The sequence below is a fragment of the Sus scrofa genome, chromosome 2 (assembly GCF_000003025.6).
Source record: "Sus scrofa isolate TJ Tabasco breed Duroc chromosome 2, Sscrofa11.1, whole genome shotgun sequence".
Taxonomy (NCBI): Eukaryota; Metazoa; Chordata; class Mammalia; order Artiodactyla; family Suidae; genus Sus; species Sus scrofa.
In genome coordinates, this window is record NC_010444.4 from 79,238,359 (window position 1) to 79,263,189 (window position 24,831).

At 50.2% G+C, this 24,831-nt stretch overlaps 1 protein-coding gene across 2 annotated transcripts in view; it reads left to right on the forward strand.

Moving 5' to 3' along the window:
- Nucleotides 1-24,831, forward strand: part of ADAMTS2 (ADAM metallopeptidase with thrombospondin type 1 motif 2) — a 223,979-nt gene that overhangs the window by 55,458 nt on the left and 143,690 nt on the right. The window lies entirely within an intron of this gene.

Consider the following 24,831-nt stretch of genomic DNA (forward strand, 5'->3'; position numbering starts at 1 on the left):
GTGTTAAGCCCCATGATGCTGAAGCCGAGGGTCTTGAGGGAGGGCCCTGCGACACATTTCAGGGTCCGAATATTGGGACAGGAGGTGTGAGGAGGGCAGGTCAAGAGACAGGCATGGCAGGATCTGCCTGGAAGGGGAACTTCTGGCTGGGGAGGGTAGGCAGGCGAGGGGCTGGGTGGGGACCGTCCTGTGCCTCTTTAGAAGCAGCATCTGGTGGGCATCTAGGTCGTGGCTTTGTAGGGCAAGGGCCCAGGAGGCTGAGCCTGAGGGGCTTGAGGACCCAGGGTGACAGATCAGGGCATTCAGCCTGGGCTGGCAGGGGCGGCTGGATTGATTTTTGTAAATGTTTCCATGTGTTTTCAGTCCAAATTGTCATATCCACCCCTAAGTCAGCCCTACTCGTGTCCTTATGAAAACAATCTGGCCTCTTTCCTCCCGTTAGAAGATCTGTCATCAGTGAGAGAAGCCATGAAAGTCCCTCCAATGCCATCTTTTGGTCACTGTCTCCTTATATCTGTAACAGTGGCAGGTGTTGCATTACTTAGTTGGCAAACTCTGTGTATGTGTATTTTCATTGTGAACTCTCAATAAAATACGGGTCTCAGAGATATTTCATACTTCTTGATCTGAATTCTAGTTGGGTTTTTTTTTTTTTTTTTTTTTTTTTTTTTTGTCTTTTTTAGGGCTGCACCATGGCATATGGAAGTTCCCAGGCAAGGGGTCAAATTGGAGCTGTGGCTGCCGGCCTACACTATAGCTCATGGCAACACAGGATCCCAGCTGAATCCAAGACCTACACCACAGCTCACAGCAACACCAGTCCTTAACCCACTGAGTAAGGCCAGGGATCGAACCCTCATAGATACTAGTCCGATTCCTTACCACTGAGCCACAACGGGAACCCCTGAATTCTTGTTTGATGATATTAACAACCCCTTGCTTTCTGTGAGGGCATTTTCTTTGTCTTTTGGCATTTTTGCTTCTTTTTAAAACAGTATTGCCTTTTTTTTTTTTTTTTTTTAAACTGAAACTGAACTTCATCACAAGGAAAAGACCTCCATAAGGATGGATGTTAACTAAACTTATTTTGGGGATCATTTGGAAATATACAGATGCTGAGTCATTATGCTGTGCACCTTCAACTTGTACAGGGCTGCAGGCCAATGACATCTCAATAAAACAGAGAAAAAGGCCCAAACTGATTGATCTTTAAGCGAAAGGTAAACCCATTGCTAATTATTAGCCATCCGTGTGGTCTTGATGTTGTCACTCTTTCTTGGTCTGCATCTCTATGTGTGACTTGTATCCCCTTCTGCAACCCCCGGAAGCACAGGGAGTTGGTCTCAGCAGGCACTGCACCCAGACCTTCACTTTGAAGCTGCTCCCCTACCCCTGCCCCATCCTGTCCTCTCAGGACCCTGTCCTCCCAGGCCAGCCCCATCTCCACCTGCCCTGCCTTCTTCTTCCTTATCCGACCTGGATGTCGCAGCCCATCTTTACGCTCATGCCTCCCCAGTCCCCGTCTCCTCTGATGAATCATTGGGCCAAACTCTCTCCTACTCCCCCACTCCCTGCAAGCAGGAGGAAGCCCCCATCCTAGCTGAAGGATCTACCTTTATTTTTATTTTTATTTTTTTGGATGCACCCACCCACAGGATGCAGAAGTTCCCGGGCCAGGGATTGAACCTTTGCCACAGTTGTGACAACACCAAATCCTTCACTGCTGGACCACCAGGGAACTCCCGAAGAATCTTAGCTTTAAATTCCTGACTGCAGGCCTCAGGCTGGCCATGGCCCTCCTGGTGGGACAGCCCTTCCCCCTGCTTCAGGTCCCTGTCAGCCACCTGGCAAGAAGCTGCTCCCTGCCTCCCCCTTAATTCCCCCCTTGAAGCCTGTTTCCCACTTCAGGGTAACCTGTCTGTGCTGCTCCTAAACCGCGGCCCTGCCCGTCTCTGGGGCTACTGGCCAGTCCCCAGCTTTCTCAGAAGCATGTCCTTCATCCTCCGTGTGTTCCACTGGCCCCTTGCTTCACTGACAGTGTCCAGCCACAGTCCTCCCGGACTGTGGGGTGTGGTTATTTATCTGTCCCATGACTCAGGCCTCCCACCGCCCATCACCACGTTGCCCTGGGCACCCCTGGCTTCTAGCTTTATTCTCACTCCCCTGGCCATCTTCTACCCACCTGGACATGAGTGCGTCCTGGGGATTTGGTCCATTCTCTTCTCCCTGCACCAAACATTCAATGACATGGCCAGCCTTTCCTTGAGGTGGGTCTTATCTCTCCATGTGCCCACTGGCCCACTCACGAGGACAGGAGTTCCGGAATGGAAGTCTTGAGTCCTCCCATCCATCTCCTTCAGCCTTAGCCCCCATGGCCCCAGTCCTGCCTCCAAACCCAAGCTGTCACCATCTTGGTCAAGGGCATCCCCATGCAGGGGCTGCCGCTGGGGAGCTGGGCCTTCATCTGGACCTCTGCCATCCCTGCCCCTCCTCTGCGCCTTAGCACGTCTCCTCATGTCACCAAAGGGCACCTCGAAGCTGGCCCATCCCCAGCCATGTCAGGCTGCCCCCGACCCCTTGAAGGTGCCACTGCTCTCAGAGGAGACCTCACAGCCCAGACCTGGCCCAGCTGCCCTCTTGCTCTCTTGCCTCCCTCACCCTTGTTTGGGGACATCGCTGCCCGGCTCCTTTCTGCCCTAGGCCTCAACCTGCATCTTCCCTTCCTTACGACTCAGCAAAGACATCAATTCATGGTTTAAAAATTTTTTCCGTGTCTTCTGTTACCTATACTCCATCCCTTCTGTTGTTCCTTTCTGTGGTGACTTCGAAGATGCATAGTCTGTTTTTATCCCACTAGCTATTTCCTTTAAGTTTTTAAAATCTTCTTAAACTTAAGTTTCCCTGAGACTCAAACAAATCTGCGGACCCTTTCTGTTCAAAAGGACTGGAGTGTCTCACTCCCAACCGTATGCAAACCCAACCGATTTCACTCTGGATAGCATTTGGGCTTCTTATGCTTGTCTTTGCTACCAGTTATTATTATTATTATTATTATTATGCATCTTCTACTTCAAGAGTTGCCTTTGATGTCTGTGTCACATTTCATAACTGGTGTAGGGTGATGTAGACCTGTCGTGTCCCGGGCAGGTGTTTGCGTTGTCGCTTCTGGCCTGAGCTTCCCCTGTCTGCCTGTTCACTCTCCCTCCCCTGCAGCCGGCTAGGGGCCTCCCCAGTGATGACCCTCCCCTTGCGGCCGATACCCTCAGCAGGACAGTCCTCAGACCACCGCCCAGAAGGGCGATTCCTCCCAGGATGGAGCGTACTTCCCTCTTCACAGCCTGTGGTTTACACACTCTCTCGTTCCCAACACAGATCCATCAAGCTGTTTCAGTTGGAGGGGATGTTTAGGGCCTGTGTGTGGAGGGTGGCCTCAATGAGCCGTTCATACATTCCTCCCAGAGCATCCAGCCATCCCAGGCTGACTCTTTCCTTCTGTCCAGTCTGCCTGCAACAGCAGTGGGAGGGCCTCGCATGCCTTGCTCAGAAGGCTCTGAGTTGGTCTCAGATTCCATTTGCCTGAGTCTGTCGTGCTTGCAGGGAGCAGGCTTGTCCTGTGTGCTTTGGGGCAGGAATTGGGGTGGGGTGTGGAAGTCCCACCCTGGACCAGAGAGCTGGGACCAGCGCCCTGGACCTTAAGACAGTGTGGCTCTGTGGGCCACGCCCATCAGCCAGGGTCCTGAAGGACCCAGGGTTCCACTGGGATGCTCTTCCAGAAGGGAGCTGAATGATTGCACGCCTCATGGAGCCTCGAGCAGGGTAAGGGAACCCATAGCATGGGTGGAGCTCAGGGACCACCAAACAGTGGGAGCCGGGACTGTGCTGGACCTGCCAGGCCAACCAGAGGAAACCTCTCTCCAGCCCCTGATTTCCTGGTGGTACCTCCTTTTGCCAAGACAGCCAGGGAGGGGCCACTGACCTGGTCAGCCTCTGGTGCAGGGCAGGTCAGAGAGGAAGGGGGTCAGGTGGCAGCAGCAGAACACCCATCCCCAAGTGTCAGCCTGAAAGCAGAGAAGCAGGGCCCACGTTCTTCTCTGTTTTTTCAAAGCCAGCTCTCCTTCCCAACCCAGGGCCTGTCTGTTCGGCACTTGAAAGTGCTGGGCCTTTTGCTGAATGCTGTCACCTTGTGAGGATCACAAATAGACCAGCAGCCTCCAGGACAGTGCTAGGGCCCTGGTTTTGGAGCAGAAACCAAAGGACCAAGCAGCCGGCAGGAGCCCCTGCCCCGTCCCCACCCCAGCTCCCTTCCCTGCCCTGATCACCCGCGAGGCAGTCCTGATGGGCATTCAGAGAGGGTAGCAGCACTGGACAGCTACACATGGTTTCTTTTCTTCCTTCTTTAGACCGCTTCGCTGGGTCTCCACCTTTGTGTGAAAAAGCGTCATCGCATTGAGTGTCTCCAAAACCCACAGCTACTCAACCCGATGGGGGAATCGAGGGCCGTTCTGGGATGATCTTGACGTTTCCTTCCCCCTCCAGAAGCCAGTCCCTCCCTGCTTGCCAGCAAGCCTGCCTTAGAAGCTGGAGTGTGGTGCAGAGGCCACGCTGCGAGGCTGTGGGTGGGGACAGGCCAGGGCCCGGGGCAGCCCTGCTGCTTCCAGAGCCTGCAGTGCTGAGGGCGGGGGCGCCTCAGGCTCACTGCCTGCCTGAGCCTATACTTAGCAGATCAGAGCAGCTGGGGCCACACTGGGCCCAGCACTCCCGGGTGTGCTCAGAACCCAGATCTTCTAGTCAGGCTTGCCTCGTTCCTCTTCATGGATGGGATCAAGCCGCTAAGGAAAGAGCATTAACTGAAGATCATTGGCTGATTGGTTGTGTTTCTGGGCTGCAGGCTACACACTCCCATCAGCACCACACACCAGGCTCCCAGGCATTAAACAGAGTGTCCAGGTCCACCCACACCTAAGTAAACAAACAACTACACAAAACAAGACCACCCTGGAGGGCAAATGCCGGTTCCCACCCCAGCTTGGGTCCCATCAGGCCGAGGGCGTGTTCAGGTCCACGGCCGTGGAAAACTGATGTCCCCACTGTCCTGGGTGCTGGCCTGTGATGGCCTGAGGAATGTTCCACAGTGATGGGAAGGCCATGTCCCACATACATCTGAGCCCAGGGCCCTGAGTCACCGTATTAGGAGGGAAGACACTCTTCCTGTGGAAATGTCAGTTTTCGCTTCAAGTCTAATTTCTGACCTGTAAACAAAACCTGCCAGAATAAGAGGCTCCTCATGTGTGAATCGGCTAATGAATCTGACTTAGAGGAACACATAGCACCCCAGACTCTTTTGTGAAGATTAGCTCTTTTCGAGGACGTGCGAGTCTGTAGGGACAAAGCAACACGGCTGGATGTCGTGCCCCCTTTTTGGGAGAGCAGGGGGGCGAGGGGCCAGACTGTCTTGCCGCATCCACCTGCTTGTCAGCGAGGAGGGAGGCTGTGGGTTAGCGCTCACTCCATGTGTGTGACCGAGGAGCCAAGGGCCGTCGCCACCGGTGAGGTCACAGTTTCCCAGGCCTGCAGGCCGGGAGACACTACTGGGACCCTTGGTGGGCATAGCTCCTGGAAGACAGGACCAAGGTCAGGCAGTGTCGGGTGGATCCCAACTTGCTTAAGCAGAAGGGAGTTAAAGGCAAGCTGTGGGGGCAAGGGGTGGAGACTTGGGAACGGGGTACCTTGCAGACCCCTAGCCGGAGCCGCAGGAAGCTGTGTGAGGGCAGCGGTCAGGGCTCCAGGTTGGGGTGAGGGGTGCCCCATGTTGTGATTCTTTTGTCTCAGAGGTACATTTCAGGAAGGGAGTGTCAAAATGGGTGAGCTGAGTTCCTGTTGTGGCTCAGCGGTAATGAACCTAGTATCCATGAGGACGTGGGTTCGATCCCTGGCCTCACTCAGTGGGGTAATGCCGCAATCCCCAGTATTGCCTTCAGCTGCAGTGTAGGTCGCAGAAGCAGCTTGAATCCCACGTTGCCATGGCTGTGGTGTAGGCTGGCAACTATAACTCCAATTTGACCCCTAGCCTGGGAACCTCCACACGCTGAGGGTGCAGCTCTAAAAAGAAAAAAAAAAAGGGGGTGAGCTGGCCCCCACCTATCCCCACCCGGGCTCTTTATTAACAACTGAGGTATAGCTGTCTCTAGGGTGGGCAGGGGTCCTGGGCAGATATTTCTTGCAGGGCCATTGTCTATATAAACAGTTTGATTAAGATGCCTTCCAAGATCCCTGAGCCCCTGTGGGAGATGGTCACGTACTGATGCAGATTCGGAGGGATGGAGCAGAAGGGGTGCCAGCCTGTTTGGGTACCGTCCAATCAGTGCAGCTAAGATCATTCTTCCGGAACCTCACCATTTCTTTCTGTTTGGGTCCAGGAAGCATCCCTTTGTGTTCTTTATCATCGAGTGCGCTATTCCTGGCTAGTTTCGTATTTACGTCTCCTGCAGCCTCGGGGGATGATGTGGTGTGTGCATTTAGTGAAATAGTCATTGGAGTTCCCGTTGTAGCGCAGAAAGCCTGGGGCACCTGGTGGGCTGTGTGTGCAGAACCAAGGCTTGGAGAGTGTCCAGAGGGCAGCAGCAGGGCCCATGTGGGTGCTGGTCAAGTGTGGGCCTCTGCCTGAGAGCGCTGCTTTGGCCACACGGTTTTCCTTGGTGTTTGTGGAACATGCCAGGCTCACTTCCTTCTCAGGGCCTTTGCACTTGCTCCCTGTCCCCTGGAACTCGCCACCCCAGCAGGGCCCACCCCAGACTTGGGGATGCCACAGCGGAATCTCCTGTGCCTGGTGTGTCTCTTCCGGGGGAAGCAGCCAACACGTGCCCGACAGGTAACCAGTGATCAATGAGGAATGAACTGGCCAGAGGGTGCCTAGAGTGGTCTGGGGTGCAATTTTATGTGTTTAAAATTTTCATTTTATTTTATTGTTTTATTTTTATGGCTGCACCTGTGGCATATGGAAGTTCCCGGGCCAGGGATTAAATAGGAGCCACAGCTGCTGAATCCTTTAACCCACTGCTCTGGGCTGGGGATCAAACGAGGCTTTGCTGCTACCTGAGCTGCTGCAGTCAGATTCCTTTTTTCGTTTTTCTTTTTAGGGTGACACCTGTGGTATATGGAAGCTCCCCAGCTAGGGATCACATCGGAGCTGCAGCTGCCAGCCTGCACCACAGCCACAGCAAAGCCAGAGCTGAGCCATATCTGAGACCTACACCGCAGCTCACGGCCACACTGGATCCTTAACCCACTGAGTGAGGCCAGGGATCAAACCTGCATCCTCACAGGGACTGGTTGGGTTCTTAACCCACTGGGCCACAACGGGAACTCTTGCATTTGGATTTTTAACTCACAACCCACTGCATCATGGTGGGAACTCCCTAAGCTTCTATTTTGAAATAACTGTAGACCTAGAGCAAAGCAGCATGGAGATTTCCTGTGTGCCCTTCCCCCAGCTTCCCTCCTTGTGTTAATGTCGCCTGTGCCCTGGAACAGTGACACCAGGAGGTTCACCTTGGATGATCTATGCCATCACTTAGACTCCAGGCTGCAGCTGAATTTTGTCCTATGTTTTCCGACTCCCGCCCTTTTTCTGGTTCAGGATCCCATGCAGGATCCCGCATAGCTTTTAGCTGCCGTGTCTCTTCCGTGTTCTCCTGTCTGCGTGGGTTCCTCCCTCTGGCATTGAAGAGCATCTGTCAGTTATTTTTTCAGATGGACCTCCACGTGGGTTCCTCTGATGTTTCCTCGAGTTAGATCGAGTGGCTGCATTTGGGGCAGACATGTCACAGAAGACATGTTTTCTTGGCGTCTGCCCCGTCGGGGTACGTGCGGGGTATGCGATGTTGAATTGCTGCTGCTGACAATGATAATCCTCAGCCTGTTGAGAACCCCCCGCCCGCATTGCTAGAGTTCTCCCCAGTAACCTTCCTGGTTTTTCCTTTCTGATTCACAGATAGCTTATGGGCAGATACTTGGCAATTATGCAAGCATTCTGTTGCTCATCACACTTTTACCCACTGATTGTAGTACCTGTGGGTGATTCTTACCTGTGGCCGTCTTTACTGTGGTGTTTACCTTGGTGATTTTCTATCTCCAGCACTTCTTCGGTATTTCTTAATTGAATTCCACTGTGAGGAAGAGCTTCTCTTCCTCCCCATTTGTTTATTATTCAGTTATTTATTGATACCAGTATGGACTTGTGGATATATATTTTATTATACGGTATATTTTAGTATAACCTATTAGTCTAATTATTTTTTATCTTAAAATTATTCCAGATTTGGCAGGTGAGAGCATCTTCCAGTTGGATCCTCTGTCCTTTTGCCACACTTGGGTGCGATTAAAAAAAATTTTTTTTTTCATATTTCATTTTCATTAACCCAAGATTTACCGTCTTAACCATTTTTTTTTTTTTTGTCTTTTGTCTTTTTTGTTGTTGTTGTTGTTGCTATTTCTTGGGCCGCTCCCGCGGCATATGGAGGTTCCCAGGCTAGGGGTCGAATCGGAGCTGTAGCCACTGGCCTACGCCAGAGCCACAGCAACGCGGGATCCGAGCCGCGTCTGCAACCTACACCACAGCTCACGGCAACGCCGGATCGTTAACCCACTGAGCAAGGGCAGGGACCGAACCCGCAACCTCATGGTTCCTAGTTGGATTCGTTAACCACTGCGCCACGACGGGAACTCCCGTCTTAACCATTTTAAGGGCACACGGCGGCGGCGGCGTTAAATACATTTGTATTTCTGTGCAGCCATCACGACCATCCATCCCTGTAACTCTTTTCGTCTTGTAGAACCCAAATGATACCCATTAAACAGTAACTCCCCATATTCCTGCCAGCCCCTGGCAACCACTCTTCTGTTTTCTGTCTCTATGAATTTGACAACTCTCTAAGTACCTCATATAAGTGAATTTATGCAGTATGTCTGTTTTGCGATTGGCTAGTCTCACTTAGCATAATATTCTCAAGGTCCATCCAAGTTGTAGCATGCCAGAATCTTCTTTCTTTTTAAAGCTGAATAATATTCCACTGAATGGAATGAACGGCCATGTATATGCCACATTTTGCTATTCATTCATCCACTGATGGACCCTGGGGTTGCTTGCACACTTTAGCTATTGTAAGCAATGCTGCTGTGAACATGGGTGTACAAATATGTCTTTGAAACCTGGCTTTCAGTTCTTTTGGGTGTATACCCAGAGGTGGAATTTCTGGGTCATACAGTGGTTCTATTTTTAAATTTCTGAGGAACTGCCTTACTGATTTCCATCGCGGCAGCCCCATTTCACGTGGGGTAGTGAGGCCAGCTGTTTTTGTAAGAGGGGCCCAGTGGAGGGGAGGCGGTCCCATGGGGTGAGAGCTGGCGAAGGAGGTAGTCTTCTCTCAGGAGACTGAGGTATGCATGGCCTGTACCTGCCTGGAGCTGCCATCAGCTCACCTGCCGGCTTCCAGGGGAGGCCCTGAGAGCCCAGGCTCGGCACTGCTGGTGGGCAGGCATGTTCCCATGCACGGATGCTGATGCCACACCTGGGGTTGCTGTGGGGAATCTGGAGTAGGTGCCTAGTGTCACCTTTCATATCTGGGACTCTGCTACTGTCTCCCAGAGTGACACCTGCTGGCTTGGTCCCCTGCTGGGAGCAGGATCCCACGGGGCACTTGATCCCATGTCACTTTCCCCTGAATGCCCCGCAGGGCCCAGTGACAGCGGGTGCACCGAGCCCACCTTTATTCTGGATGAGGTGCCTTGGGCATTACTGGCCCGGCTCCTGAGGATCCACGTCTAGGCAGTGACAACCCACAGAGGGGGCCAGGGCCATTTAGACTGCCGTCCTGGCTCTGGAATTAATAAACATCCCAAGGTTACCGGCGCTTGGGCCCAGCCCCCGCCCGGGATCAATGCTTGACAAGTGAGGACACAGCACGGGCAGTGTCTGAAGGCCTGTGGAGTAGCCTGGCCACTGCCCAGAGAACCTGGCCCTTACAGCCCCGTCTCTCCCCATAAATAAACCAGACAAGATCCTTCGTCAGATGGCGTGGCCTGATTTTTGTTTGAGGAAATCTGGACAAGAAGGGACAACAGAAAGCCTCGGGCCCTGGCAGGGCTGCCCGCCTGGGAGAGGCAGCTGGGCAGGCGGGCAGAGGACGGTCGGCGGTCAGCCTGCCCCGGATACCACGACGGGCCCTAGAGATCTGAGCAGGAAAAGAAGTCGGATTGGAAAGAAACCAGAGTTCGGCAGGGCGCCAGGCTCTCTGCACATGAGGCCTGAGATGCCCGAGCAGGGCTGATGGCCCAGGAGCCCAGGGACACGATGGCTCAGGGGGAGCATGGACAGCCAGGCTCCTCTGCCTGGAAAACATCCAGACCTGGGCACCGAGCACGGCCTCCAGCCTACCCTTTCAACACTGCCTTCAACCTCTGGGGAAACTGAGGCTCAGGAAGAGGAAAGCGGAGCAGTGTTGGACTGTGAAACACAAGAGCTTTCTCTGGGTTCCACGTGGTGGTATGAATGTTCCCCACCAGGGTTTTTGTGTCCCCTCGCCCCTATGAACATGACCTGGCATCCCTGCTTCCTGCTATGGCCCTGGCTGCTCCCACCCTGCCACCCACCCCAACCAGATGCATATGAGGTGGATTCCAGGTTGAGGCTGCAGGCTTCCCATGGGGTCTAGCTGCCCCACAGCTCCTTGCCCACCAAACTAGTTTCCACTCACCAGCCAGGCCACTGGGTCCTTGGTGAGGGCGTGTCTCCCCTCTGGCCCTGTGGATCTCCCTGGGGGAGCATCCTATATGGGAAGGAACAGGACACTACCCCTGGGCCCTCAGGGACTGAGGGCTTCCTTTCTGGGAAGGATGTTGCCTCTTCGGATGTGCTGCTGTCTGGAATTGCATCCCACATCTCAGCCTTGGGATGCTGGAGGCATATAGAGAGCCCCTTGGCAGGAGCCCTTGCTGCTCTCTATAGGAATGAAGGGTTGATGCCAGCCTGGAGCTATCCCAAGTGGGGCTCTGGAGCCGGGCTCCCTCTGGTTCCCAGAACAGGGGTGGGTTGGAAGGCAGGGTCCTTGCACATGCACTGGCTGTGCCATGCCTCCCCCCATCCCATTCCCTGCCTCCCCCACCACCACCACTGGCCTGCGCTTACCGTCCTGCACTCTGTGTCATGCTAGCAAGAATGTCCTTCCTAGAAGGAGGAAGTGGCAGGAGTCCCACAAGGCCAGCCTTGGGTGTATTTCAGCTTGCCTGAATGCTGCCCCCCCACCTACCCAGGGGTGTGACTCAGGGGGTGACCCTCCTTCCTGCATGCCCAGAGGCACGCCCTGAGCAGCATCTGCTTGGCTCTGTCATTCTGGATCCAGGGACCACCTGGCACCCTCCCAGCAGCCAGCTCTGAATATGGGCAGTATTGGTACATGGAGGCTGTTCTGGGCTAAATTGTGCCCTCCTGCCCCTGCCTCATATGTTGAAGTCCTAACCCCAGGACCTCACGACATGACTGCATTTGGAGACACGGTCTTTCCAGGTGACAGCTGTTACACTGAAGTCGTGTGAGTGGGATCCTCATCCAGTGTGGCCTTCTTATCAAGAAGAGGAAATGCGGACCCAGACACACCGAGAGGGTGACCATGTGAGGACACAAGTAGAAAACGGCCACCTAAAAGCCAAGGAGAGAGACCTCAGAAGAGACCAGCCCTGCTGACACCTTGATCTCTGACTTCCAGCTGCTAGGACTGTGAGAAAATACCTTTCTGTTGTTGAAACCACTGCGGTGCTTTGTTGGGGCAGCTGGGGCTGTTGCAGCCTGAGCAGACCAAAGCAGAGGTGCTGGAGGAGGTGCTGGCCCTGGTGTCTTGTGGGAAACTGTGCGTCGGCTGCTTCTTCCTGGAGCATCGGAGCTGGCAGGCGTGGAGTGAGCCTGTGTGAATGCCGAGGGGTGGTCCTGGGGTCACCAGGCACGTGAGCCCTGCAGTGGGCCCTTGTGGGCTTTGCTTACCAGTGTGCGTCTCCTGGGGTGGAGTCGGGGGGTGGGCCCAGGATGGCTGAGTGACAGTGTGTGCAGGATCTGGGGCTCTATGGGTGCAGGTGGCTGGGGACACCTTGGTCCCTGCTACCAGTGACATTGCCCATGGAAGTATTAGCCCCCCCATAACCATCCTCACACCCCAAATAATACACATCTAGGGGAAAAGCAAACATCAGTGCTCCTGGACAAGGGTCCCTGCTGCCCAGCCCCCTGACCAGACTGTGCAGGTCCTGCCTGGACCAGGCTCAGACATGCTGGTGCCAGCCAAGTTGGGGGATGGGAGGAAGGGCAGGGTGTGCTTGGCCTCTGAGGAGGCAGGGAGGCCCGCTGGGACAGCGGCGCACATGTGTTGGATTCCAGCTGGCGGTGTGTGTGTTGTGCAGGCTGGGGTGCCCCAGGGCTGGGTGCCAGCTCAGGGGAGGGTCTGTTGGCAGGACCTTGAACCAGGAACCAGGACCTTATTCTGTTCACTCACCGCCACTCCGCGTCTCAAGGCCCTGGGGCCCAGCTGGTGAGATATGGGCGCTCAGAAAGAAAAATTCCATTTTTTGATGTTTTGGCTAATGTTCCTACAGCAGGACTCATTTGTCTTCCTTAGCGGAGCGCGCCCTGTTATTTATGTGCATGTTCATTTGTGACTGGGGACATTCCCCGACGCCGTCTTCATACTGAGTGAGACCTGGGAAATGTCAGCCGGAGCATCTGGCGGGGACGGGTGTCAGTGCTTGTGATGGATGGGCAGGCCTGTTGTGGTCCTGGGGTCTGCGCCTGACCTGCTGACCCCTCTCTCCTGGCCAGGACGCCCTCTGTGTGGACTCCCATGGGCTGGACAGACCAGCTCCCATGGGAGCCACCCTGGCGCTGCTGCCTGATTTAGTGAGAAGACTGACGGGCCGGCCCCGACTCTGGCCCCTGTGAGGCATTCTTGTCGGCATCTTGTTTATTCCATTTTCCTCCCTTATCTTTCTCTCTGCCCCTTCCCTGCTTCTTTCTTTAAACCAGTTGTCTGCTTTGATGTGTGCCTTTTGTGAAAAAAAAGGGGGGGGGCAGAAAATACCAGTAACAAAGCAAACCTCCCTCCGAACCTTGACATTGTTAACTCTTTGCTATACGTGTGTCCAGACAACTCTTGTTTCGTCTTTCTAATAATGATAATATCAGGCTAGCTTACTACCCAGGGTGCTAAGTGCTCTGTCTTGTTTAACCCTGACACCAACTGTGCTGATGCTATTATTATCCTTATCCAACCCTGGAATCGTTGAAGCTCAGAGTCCACAGTGCCGAAGGCAGCGTTTGAATTGAAACTGAGCTTGTCCTGAATTGTTAGCCTGTGCTAACATTAGGCAGGGAGATAGATATGGCTTTGCATCATGTTGGAGCTGGGCCTGCCCGTCTTAGTCAACAATATGCCATAGATATATTTGTTCCTTAAGTGGCGAAAAGTCTTACTGGTAAAACTCTTGGCCTAAGCGTAAATATGTAAATTTCATAGGTTTTTTTTTTTATTTTTTTATTTTTTTTTGCAAGTCATAGAGATTTTTGGAAGTAATCTGACCATTTATATTTATTGTTATAACAGATATATTTGCTGTTATGTCTGTCATCTTATGTTTTCTGTTTTTATGCTGCTTTGCCATTTTTCTGTTTGCTCTATGATCTGTTCTCCCTCTTCAGTTATTTGGAAGGAATATATTAATTTTTCTAGTTGTGGCTTTTTTAGTATTCTTAAACTCATGTCTGTCAACTTTAGCAGCTGGTGAGTAAGCTCTTGATCCTTCGATGGATATTTAAGAAGTTAATGCAGTTAAACTGCTTCTTCTACCTCCCCTACCCTCTTCTTTCATTTTTATTGACTTATTTGACAGGTTTTGCCCCAGCTTATTAAAGTTGAATTATGAATTATTCTTGCATTGCACAGATTTCCTTTCTAGAATATATAGTAAATGCCTTCTAGTTTGTAATCACAGTTATCACAGTGGAATTGATGAAGAGGTCAATTCTGATGCTCTCAACCTGTGTATCCCCATTTATGGGAACTGGATTTTGAATTCAAGTCTGGGCTGCATTCAGTGGCAGGTGAGGAAGGACAGAGAGTGATGTGAGTTGGAGCTGAGGCAGCTGCTGTTAAAAGGATTGTCTTCAGTAGCATCAGTGTGTACAGTGCCTCTACCCACTGTAGCATCCTAGGCTCTGAATTGCTCAAGGTCATATATCTGGTTAGTCTGCAGACTTAGGGTTCCCATCCCAATCTCTGAGCTTCTAAGGCAGTGTTCTCTCTAGGCCAGTGTCCCCCAAGGGTTGGCATAAGAGGAAAATTAATGTGACACCAAACACATGACATTAACAAGCACTGTGTTCTATCACAATCCCAGTTGGGTTCTTGGTGGAAATTGCAAATTAAAATTCATGGGAAAATACAAGAAACCCAAAATAGTCAAAACAATGCTGAGGAGTTCCCACTGTGGCTCAACTAGTATCCATGAGGATGCACGTGCAATCCCTGGTCTCACTAAGTGGGTTAAGGCTCTGGTGTTGCTGTGAGCTGTGGCTGTGGCTGTGGCCAGCAGCTGCAGCTCTGATCGACCCCTAGCCTGGGAACTTCCATATGCTGTGGCGTGACCCTAAAAAGACAGAAAAAAAATAAAAAATAAAAATAAACAGTGTTGATAAAGAAGAATAAGGTTAATGGACTCACTCTTTCTGATTTCAGAATTTACTACAATTTACAGTAGTCAAGGATGGGTGGTACTGGCAAAAGGATAAACATGTAGATCAATGAAATAGAACTGAGAATCCAGAAATAACTCTGCACATTGATTTTTGACAAGAGTGCCAAGATAATTCAATGGAGGAAAGAATATTCTTTCCAACAAACGGTACTAGGGTAATTGGATATCCATAAGAAAAAGAATGAAGTTGGACCCCTACCTCATACCATGTAAAAATTAACTCAGAATGAATCATAGATCTAAATGTTAAGATCTAAAACTATAAAACTCTCTAAAAATATAGGAGTAAGTCTTCAGTATTTTGAGTTAGGCAAAGCCTTAGATATGACACCAAAATTTTGCACAAATGATGAAAGAAAAAATTGATAAATTGGATTTCGTGAATGTCCTGTATAACTTCAAAGAACACCATCAAGCAAGTCAAAGCATAACCTACAGAATAATAGAACATGTTTAAAAATTATGTATCTAGTAGGGACTTGTATCTAGAATATATAAAGAAGGCTTACAACTCAAAAATGAAACTAATTTATTTAACAGATGAGCAATGAGTCTGAATAGTCATTTTTCCAAAGAAGAGAAACAGATAGCCAGTAAGCACATGAAAAGATGCCCAACATCCTTAGTCATCAGGAAAATTTGAGTCCAAACCACAATGGGATATCACTCTGTAAACATGAGGATGGCTAAAAAAAAAAAAAAAAAAAAACAAAACAAAAAAACACCCATGAGGATGGCTAGAAGAAAAAAGGTTGATTTTTAAAATTTATTTATTTTCCATTATGGTTGGTTTAGTGTTCTGTCAGTTTCTACTGTACAGCAAAGTGACACAGTCATGTGTGTGTGCGTGTGTGTATACACACATATACACACACACATATATATACACACACACACATATATATTCTTTTTCTCCCGTTATCCTCCATCATGTTCCATCACAAGTGACTAGATATAGTTCCCTGTGCTACACAGCAGGATCTCTTTGCTTTTCCACTCCAAATGCAATAGTTTGCATCTATTATCCCCAGACTCCCCATCCATCCCCCTCCTTCCCCCTCCCCCTTGGCAACCACAAGTCTGTTCTCTGGGTCCATGAGTTTCTTTTCTGAGGAAAGTTTCACTTGTGTGGTATATTAGATTCCAGATATAAATAATATCATATGGTATTTGTCTTTCTCTTTCTGACTTACTTCGCTTAATATGAGAGTCTCTAGTTTCATCCATGTTGCTGCAAATGGCATTATTTTGTTCTTTTTTATGGCTGAGTAGTAGTCCATTGTATATATATACCACATCTTCTTAATCCATTCATCTGTCAATGGACATTCAGGTTGTTTCTGTGTCTTGGCTATTGTGAATAGTGCTGCAGTGGATATACAGGTACATATATCTCTTTCAACAAGCACATGAAAAAATGCTCAACATCACTAATTATTACAGAAATGCAAATCAAAACTACTGTGAGGTACCACCTCACACCAGTCAGAATGGCCATCATTAACAAGTCAACAAATAACAAATGCTGGAGAGGGTGTGGTGAAAAGGGAACCCTCTTACCCTGTTGGTGGGAATGTAAATTGGTACAACCACTATGGAAAACAGCATGGAGATACCCCACTGGTGGCCGCTTCCCTCTAGGGATGGCAATGCTCCTTTTGGAAAAGTGGAGAAATCAATATGCAGAGCATCTGCTAAGATTCTGAACTGTGAAGGAGCTCCCGCTAGTTGGGATGGGGTGACTTGCACCTGTGAGTGGTCAGCCTTTGGAGTCCAGCCCCCTTCCCATCAAGCTTCCCTGGTTGTCCTAGTCTTCCTCAGGTAGCTGGGAGGGTGAGGTGTGGGGAGTGCAACCGAGCAGGCTGGGAAGATGCCTTTGGAAGTGGCAGACCCTATTTCAGACCACGTCTGGCCACATGGGGCATTTCCTCGCAGGGGAGGCTGGTGTGCAGTGCCCACCCAAATCTCATGGGTTCATTACCAAAAGGAAGAAGGGAAGAAAGGATACAGGTCTCTTGGAGCCAAAATAGCCCCAGGAACAGGAATCCTACCAGATGTCAGCATTTGGGGAATTTCCTATGACGAGAGGCGTGTGTGTGTGTGTGTGTTTCTGTGTGTCTCGGAGAGCAAGTTCAGATTTGGGGTGACCAAGAGCTGATGCAGATGTGTGCTGTCTTGTCCTCTGTCAAAGTCTGGATCCTTCTGTTTTTGGACCAGCTGCTTCTTCTTCTTTTTTTTTTTTTTTCCTTTCTATTCTTGATTGTCACCACTGCAACCTTGACAGACGTCTGACTGTCTCGGTGCTGGAGGTTGCAAGGATGACAAGGTTGAGTGACAGACCTGGTCCCCATCAGGCACACACAGGAGCCTGCCACATGCTGTAGCCTGTGGCTTCCACTGAAGGAGCCAGGGAGGACAGCCACCTGGACATCTTACAGATGGGACAGGACATACACTTGCTTCCCTGTGAGACCCCAACCCAAGAGAGGGTTCCTGTCTTCAGTGCTTACAGATTCAAAGTAATGGATGATATCCGTTAAGCCACTGGATTCTTCTTCTTCTTCTTTTTTGCCGTGGAAATTCCTGGGCCAGGGATCGAACCTACCCCACAGCAGTGATCTGAGCCACAGTGGTGGCAACACTGGATCCCCAATTCACTGAGCTACCTGGGAACTCCTGGATTCTTATAAAAGTTTAACTTTTAGTTTCCATTTCTCGTGACTACTTCATCAAAAAGCCAAACAGCAAAGGAATAGGGCATAGAAAAAGGAAGAGGTGGGGCAGGCAGCTTATGATACACCAAGATCTGGGAACCAGTGATGTGATGACCAAAGGATTCCCAGGTCCCTGTGGTGGCACCTAAGGGTCAAGGACAGAGTCCTCCCTAGGATCCTCCCACCCAGCCAGGTTTGGCAGACAGTCACAGGGTTCAAGAGCAGAGTGCATTTGAGCTGAAAGCCAGGGTCGGGGGGTCCGTCCTTCTGCAGGACCCAGGCTGGCTGGACATGGGCAGGTTCCTGATTGAGTGTGCCCTTCATGCCAGCGTGCTTTGGGGACTTCTTGAATATTTATCAGGTGGGGAGAGGATATGGATTCTTATTAATAAAAATTACATGTAAAACCAGATATACTTGTCACTGGCAGCAGGCAAATCAAAGTCTTGGGGGAAAAAAAAAGCCTCAGCAAAACATAGCCTACGTTCTGTACCTTGTTCACTTGTCAGTTTTCTTCTGCAGTTTTTCAGACATAGCATTCCCGGCATGCATACTAAAACGCTTGAGAATGAGGCAACAAAGTGAACCCTGCTTTCTTTGTGGAGAGCCCCTCACCAGGCAGTACTCTGGCCAATAGTCTGGAGGGGTGATCAGCTTCTGGGCTCAGGGGGTCATCCATCCGTCCTGGGGCGGTCAGAGCTGGTCTTGACGTGAGCAGCCCCTGGCCTCGGGGTAACTGAATGCTGGGCTGGGGTGGTTGTCCACGGATGTCAGAGTGTCAGCTGTTGGTCTTGGGGCAGGTGCCACCCATGTTCATCAATGCGACCCCCGTGTGGAGACCACAATACCTATCAGAGATGGTTGATACTGGTGATGGATCTAACTTCTCCATGAGAGAACTGCTTGGTAGGGGTCTCTGGTTGCATGAGCAAACTGGCATCAGCAATGTTTTACCGAAAGGCCAGTGGAGGAGAAGAGCCTGATCCCAGGCTAGGGAGACCCCAGACTGTCCTGGGGTCTCTCAGGGGAGAGAGGGCTGCTCCTCACTAGGAGGGGTTCTCTGTCATTGTCACACAAGGCCCCTCCAAGATGAGTCCAGGACCTTAGGAGTGCGGCACAGATTCCCAGCCTGGGGTCCAAGTGTCCCACCAGAAGGTGGGGTTGCCCTGCTGGGCTCTGGGGTTTGATTCCTAGACCCCGGGGGGTCCCTGACAGGCCTTCCTGCCCCTGGGCCCCCGTTTTCTCCTTTGGAAAGCCAGCAGGTAGATGACATCACTTGGTTTGTGTGTGTCCTGGTTCTGAGTGCCTCCCAGGCTGCACATGCTCCTGCAGCTGCTGCCTGAGGGGAGGGGCCGCCACCCTACTCCCCTTTACAGGTGAGTAATTGGAGGCCCAGGGAGCTTTGGTACCTGGGCCAAGGCCACTTGGTCAGACAGAAATGGTGCCGGGAACTCAGAGCACCAGACTCCCAGACCACTCGCCCGCTGCCATCCTGCAGTTAATTCCCACACATCCTTGAATGGGTTCTATTAATAAGATGGGGTTGAGACACCAGTCTGCCCCCAAACCACAAACATGGGACACGTCACTGGCCGTGTAGAGAAGTAACTTGTGCCATTGTAATCACTCTCACCCACATGCCACGGAAAGCGATGGCCCGCAGTCCTCTGGCCCCACCATCTGACTCCCTCTCTCAGAGGACATGTCCCACTGTTTCGGGGTCATTTATTCCCTCACCCTCCCCAGGCCTGGAGGGGCCCTGGGACCCAGAGATGAGTCAGAGTGTGGGGGCCTGCAGAGTTCCCACGGGCCTCTCCTCTCCTCTCTCTTCCCACAGACTGGTGACTTTGGTGCCCCAATCCTGGCCCTCATCGCTCTGGCTTCCGCCTTCCTCTTCGTTCTGGACCCCATCCCCAGGAGTCCAAGAGGCCTCAGACCTGCATCCTCAGGGGTCACCCCCTCGCGCATCTCATCCTTTGCCCCTCAGAGAATGGCCACTCCCTTCATCCCTCTGCCCACCAGGACCCTGTATTAGTTTCCTGTGGCTGCTGGAAGTGACCAAAAACAACCTTTTCCTCTCACAGGTCTGGGGCCAAAGCCAAGGTATTGGGAGAGCTATACTCCCTCTGCAGGCTCAAGGGGAGAACCCCAGAGGGAACCCCTGGCCACTGCCTGCTAAGCTGGCATGTCAGATGCGCAACAAGAAATGCCAGCCTTTCTGATGTTTTGAGAGAATCTGGAAATCTGGTGATTTTATGTGGAATCCTCTGATTCTTAAGTTGTAGCAACTTTTCCAAGCTTCTAAAAACCCCTAAATGGAGTTCCCTGGTAGCTCAGCAGGTTAAGGATCCAGCATTGTCACTGCTGTGGCGTGGGTTGATCCCTGGCCTGGGAATTTTGGCATGGCATGGGGGTAGCCAAAAAATGAAAAATAAAAATATAAACCCCTAAGTGAAGTCACCAAGTTGGCAGGTGAGGGAAACCTAGCTTCTAGCCCCCAACAAGATGGAGACAAACAAGTAAACAACTCTCCACGAACCGAAACAGTTCCAGCACAGCTCAGGAGTGCATGTAAGAAACCTCAGGAACCCAGTGGAACAAAAAGCCTTAGAATAACTGCACAAGAAGAGAGGGAAGACAGCTTCATTCTTCCTGCATCCTCCCATGCCCCAGTCTTGCTCAGTGCCAAGAGAGAACTCCCCAGCAAGAAAGAATTTCCTTCACCAGGAAAGGGAGAGTGGGGTGAGCAGCCAGCCTCCCTAGCCTCTCTGAGCAATGCGTAAAGGACCCCCTTTGCTTTCACCCCACCCAGACACCAGCAAAGTTGAGATATACAGAAGCAACTAGGAATAAAAAAGAAGGACAGGGATGCCCACTAACCATGCCATGGGAGTGGTCATAGTTCTCTGTGGCCTGCTCTGCAGCGGACCCCAGAAGCTTTCACCACTGAAGAAACCAGTGGTCTGCAAAGCTGCTGCAGACCTCCCCCAACTCCCTGCAGATTTTAAGGCTGAGGTTTTACTCCGCAGGTTTTCACGTTCACAGACACCAGGCACCTGAACCCTCTGGCTTCCTCCCTCCCCCAGCCCTCAACTCAGGATCTGCACAAGCAGCTGGGCCAGGCTTTTGCAATTGCATTAAATGCACAATGCCAGCCCAGATCCTTATGGTCTACCCCCACCACTGTGCACACACTCAGGGCTATCCTCCAGCTGCATGCCATTGACCTGACTCTCATCACCAGCCTCCATGGCCATGTGTGTGCCCTGGTGAGGCTCTGCAGCCATAAGAGTACACGTCAACAGTCAAGGCTCAGATAGATCCTAGTGTGCCTGCAGTTGACCCTTGTCCTTCTGTTCGCCCTGACCCTGGTCATGAGTGGAGTGTGTCTGCAACTGGACCCTGCCACTACAAGGCACTTGTAGCTGGCCCAAACAGCCGTGTGTACACCACTGGCTCTAACCACCACCACTACCGGTATTGGTCCCTAGCTTCTGGGCCTGAAGGCCCCACTGCAGACCCCAAGAGTCCTTGCAGCCACTGTGAACCCTCTGTGGCAGTTGTTGCCAAGGACCACACAGCTGTCGATGTCATGGATCTAGCAGCCTGAGCCAACAAGACATTAGCTCTCCCTGGACCCAGCACCACCACCATTCTCTCCTACTTCTGCCGTGTACCACTAAATCCAGGCTGCCCTTCCTTCCCAATGGGCGAAGGTCTTTCCTTACTGAAGTCAGTCCACAAAGTCTGGAAATGCACAGAAAGCTCTGCAAGGCAGGCTGCAAGGATTTCAAAGAATTGGGGAAACAACACATCATCAAAGGAACACAGTAAACTTCCAGTAACTGACCCAAAAGAAATGAGATACGTGGACGGCCTGACAAAAAATTCAAAATAATTGTTTTAAAGCTATAAGAGAACACAGATAACAATTTAATGCAAGTATGAAAATAATACAAGAACAAAACGAAAAGTTCGACAAAGATAAAACATAAAAAGAAGAACAAAACTTTGGAGCTGAAGAATACAGGGACTGAAACGAAGAATTCAATAGAGAGCACCCCTAGCAGACTAGACCAAATAGAAGAGAGAATCAGTGAGGAGTTCCCATCGTGGCTCAATAGTAACAAACCAGAATAGTATCTACGATGATGCAAGTTTGATCCCTGGCCTTGTTCAGTGGGTTGGGGATCCGGCATTGCCACGAGCTGAGGTGTAGGTGGCAGACACAGCTCGGATCCCACGTTGCTGTGGCTGTGGCATAGGCCAGCAGCTGCAGCTCCAATTTGCCCCCTTGCCTGAGAACTTTTGAATGCTGCAGGTGCAGGCCTAAAAAGACAAAAAAAGAGAGAATCAGTGAGCTCAATGACAGCTCATTTGACATTATCTAATCAGAGGAGCAAAAAGAAAAAAGAATGAAAAGGAATGAGGAGACCTGGGGAACTCATTAAGAGAACCAATCTGTGCATTATTAAAGTCAAAGAAGGAGAAGAAGGGGTGAGAGTGGCAGAGAGTTTATTTAAAGAAAGAATGGCTGAGAACTTCTCAAACTTTGGCCAGAGATTTGGACATCTAAGTTTATGAAGCTACCTAGGCCACCTCAAAATTAACTTCTCCAAGAAGCATTTCAATAAACCATCTGAAAGCAAAGACAAAGAGATAATTTTAAAAGCAACAAGAGAAAAAATTTCTCTCATACAAGAGAATCCCTATACGACTATCAGTGTATTTCTAAGCAGAAACCTTGCTGGCCAGGAGAGAGTGGAGTGATATATTCAACGTGCTGAAAGGAAAAAACTACCAACAAAGAATGCTTTACCTGGCAAAGTTGTCTTTCAGAAATGAAGGCAAGATAAAGACTTTCCCAAACAAACAGAAGATGAGAGAGTTCATCCCTACTAGGCTTGCCTTATGAGAAATGCTGAAAGGAGTCCTTCAAACTGAAACAAAAGGACACTAATTAGTAACATGAAAACGTGAAACTGTATAACACGCTGGTAGATCTAAGTATATTGTCAAATTCAAAATATTCTAATTCTGTATTATGGTGGTGTCTTAACCAGTTAACTCTGTACACGGGTTAAAGAACCAAAGTACTATAAATAGCTATAGCTACAATAATTTGTACACAATATAAAAGTACTTAAGTTGTAATGTCAGAAAGAAAATAATAAAAAGGCATATGGGAACTCTTGGAGTGGAAGTAACTGTGATATACCACCTTAATAGAATGAAAAATAAAACTCATGTGATTATTTTAATAAAATAAAATCATTTATCAGATTGGGGTTAATATCTAAAATATATAAGGAACTCATACAATTCAAAAGGAAAAGGGTAATCCAAGTAAAATATTGTCAAAGGACCCAAATAGACACTTTTACAAAGAAGACATACAGATGGCCAATAAGCACATGAAAAAAATGCTCAATGTTACTAATCATCAGAGAAATGCAAATCAAAACCACAATGAGAGATCATCTCACATCTGTTAGAATGACTCTCAAAAACATGAGATAAGTTTTGAGGAGGTAGAGAAAGGGGGACCCTTGTGCACTGTTGGTGGGAATGTAAATTGGTTTAGTCACCACGGAAAACAGCATGGATGTTCGTCAAAGAATTAAACATAGAACTACCACGTGATCAACAAGTCCGCTCCTGGGAATGGATCCAAAGAGCATGAGAACAGGATACTGAAGTGGTATTTGCACTCTGACGTTTATTACAGCATTACTCACGATGGACATGGAAACAACCCAAATGTCCATCTATGGATGACAAATTGATAAAGACATGGTCCATGTGCACCATGGAATATTATTCAGCCCTTATGAGGAAAGAGATCCTGCTATTGTGACAATATGGCTAAAACTGGAGGATATTATGCTGAGTGAAATAACCTGGAAAGATGAGTACTTGAAGATCTCACTTCTGTGTAGAATCTAAAATAGTCAAACATAAAAGTAGAGAGTCAGATGATGATTGCCAGGGGCTGGAGGCAGGAGGTGGTCAAAGGGTATAAAATTTCAGTTATGCAAGATAAATAAATGCTGGAGAGATTTTATACAGCACAGGGCCTGTAACTAACACTCTATTGTGTACTTAAAATTTGCCTAGAGGGTTGATATTCTCTGTAGTGTTCTGACCATAAAAAATGATAATAGCAAAAGCGGTGGGAGGTACTGTGAGAGGTGATGGGTATATTTATGGCCTGCATGATGGTGATGATTTCATGAGTATACACTCATTCCCAGATTCATTGAGTTGTGTGCATTAACCACGTACATCTTACAACATGTCAATCATACCTCAATAAAGTGGTTTTTAACCTGCCCTGGAGTTCCTGTGTTGGCTCAGCCGGTTAAGAACCCGTGAGGATGTGGGTTCGATCCCTGGCCTCGCTCAGTGAGTTAAGGATCCGGTGTTGCCTCAAGCTTCAGTGTAGGTTGTAGATGTGACTTGGACCCGATATTGCTGTGGCTGTGGCCTAGGCCTGCAGCTGCAGTTCCATTTTGATCCCTAGCCCAGGAACCTCTATGTGCCACAGGTGCGGCCCTAAAAAACAACCCCCCCCCCCAAAAAAAAACCCGAGTGGGTGATTAGTATACACCCACAAGTATAAGCTAAAGGAAATATATCTGCCAGTTGACCTAGTGGGGCCCCCCAGTGTGAGACCATTGGTTGATGGATAATGGACCAAAAAGTCAAAAGTGTGGGAGCTGGATGGGGCAGTGATGGCAGGATGGCTTCAAGGGAAGGTCAGGGTCATGTGCCTGCAGTTGGGGAGATGGCACTTGGGTGGGGTGTCTGAGCCAAGCATTGAAGGGAGGGGGAGTTAGAGTTGACCGGGGGGGGAGGGGCAGGGCAGGAACAGGACCTCCATAGTTGAGGGCTTTGTGGGTTCAGGAGCCTGAAGGCCAGGCAGCATGCCCTGGATTGGGAGGACAGGGCTGTTTCAGCAACTGGTGTGAGGTGTGTGTGCTGGAGGCAGAGGTTATGGCAGGCTGAGAGCCTTGGATGCTAGAGTCCAGAGCAGCCTGGTGGGGACGGGGGCCCATGAAGGGCTTTGCAGCATGGAAAGGCCATAGCCAGTTTGGAGGGGAGGCGGCCGTTCATTGGCTATGGGGTCTGGGCTGGTGAGTGTTCTGGATAGGCCGTGGGGACTGTGGCCAGCTCCAGGGGTGCCTGCTCCATTCATGGGGTCCACTGCTGGGCGGCGGGCATGGTGGTCAGAACCTGCATTTTGCAAGGGAAGGTGGATTTCCATTTTCGGAACATGAAATCTCATCCTTCTGAGTGTTGCGTTCAGAACTCTGAAAATACTGAT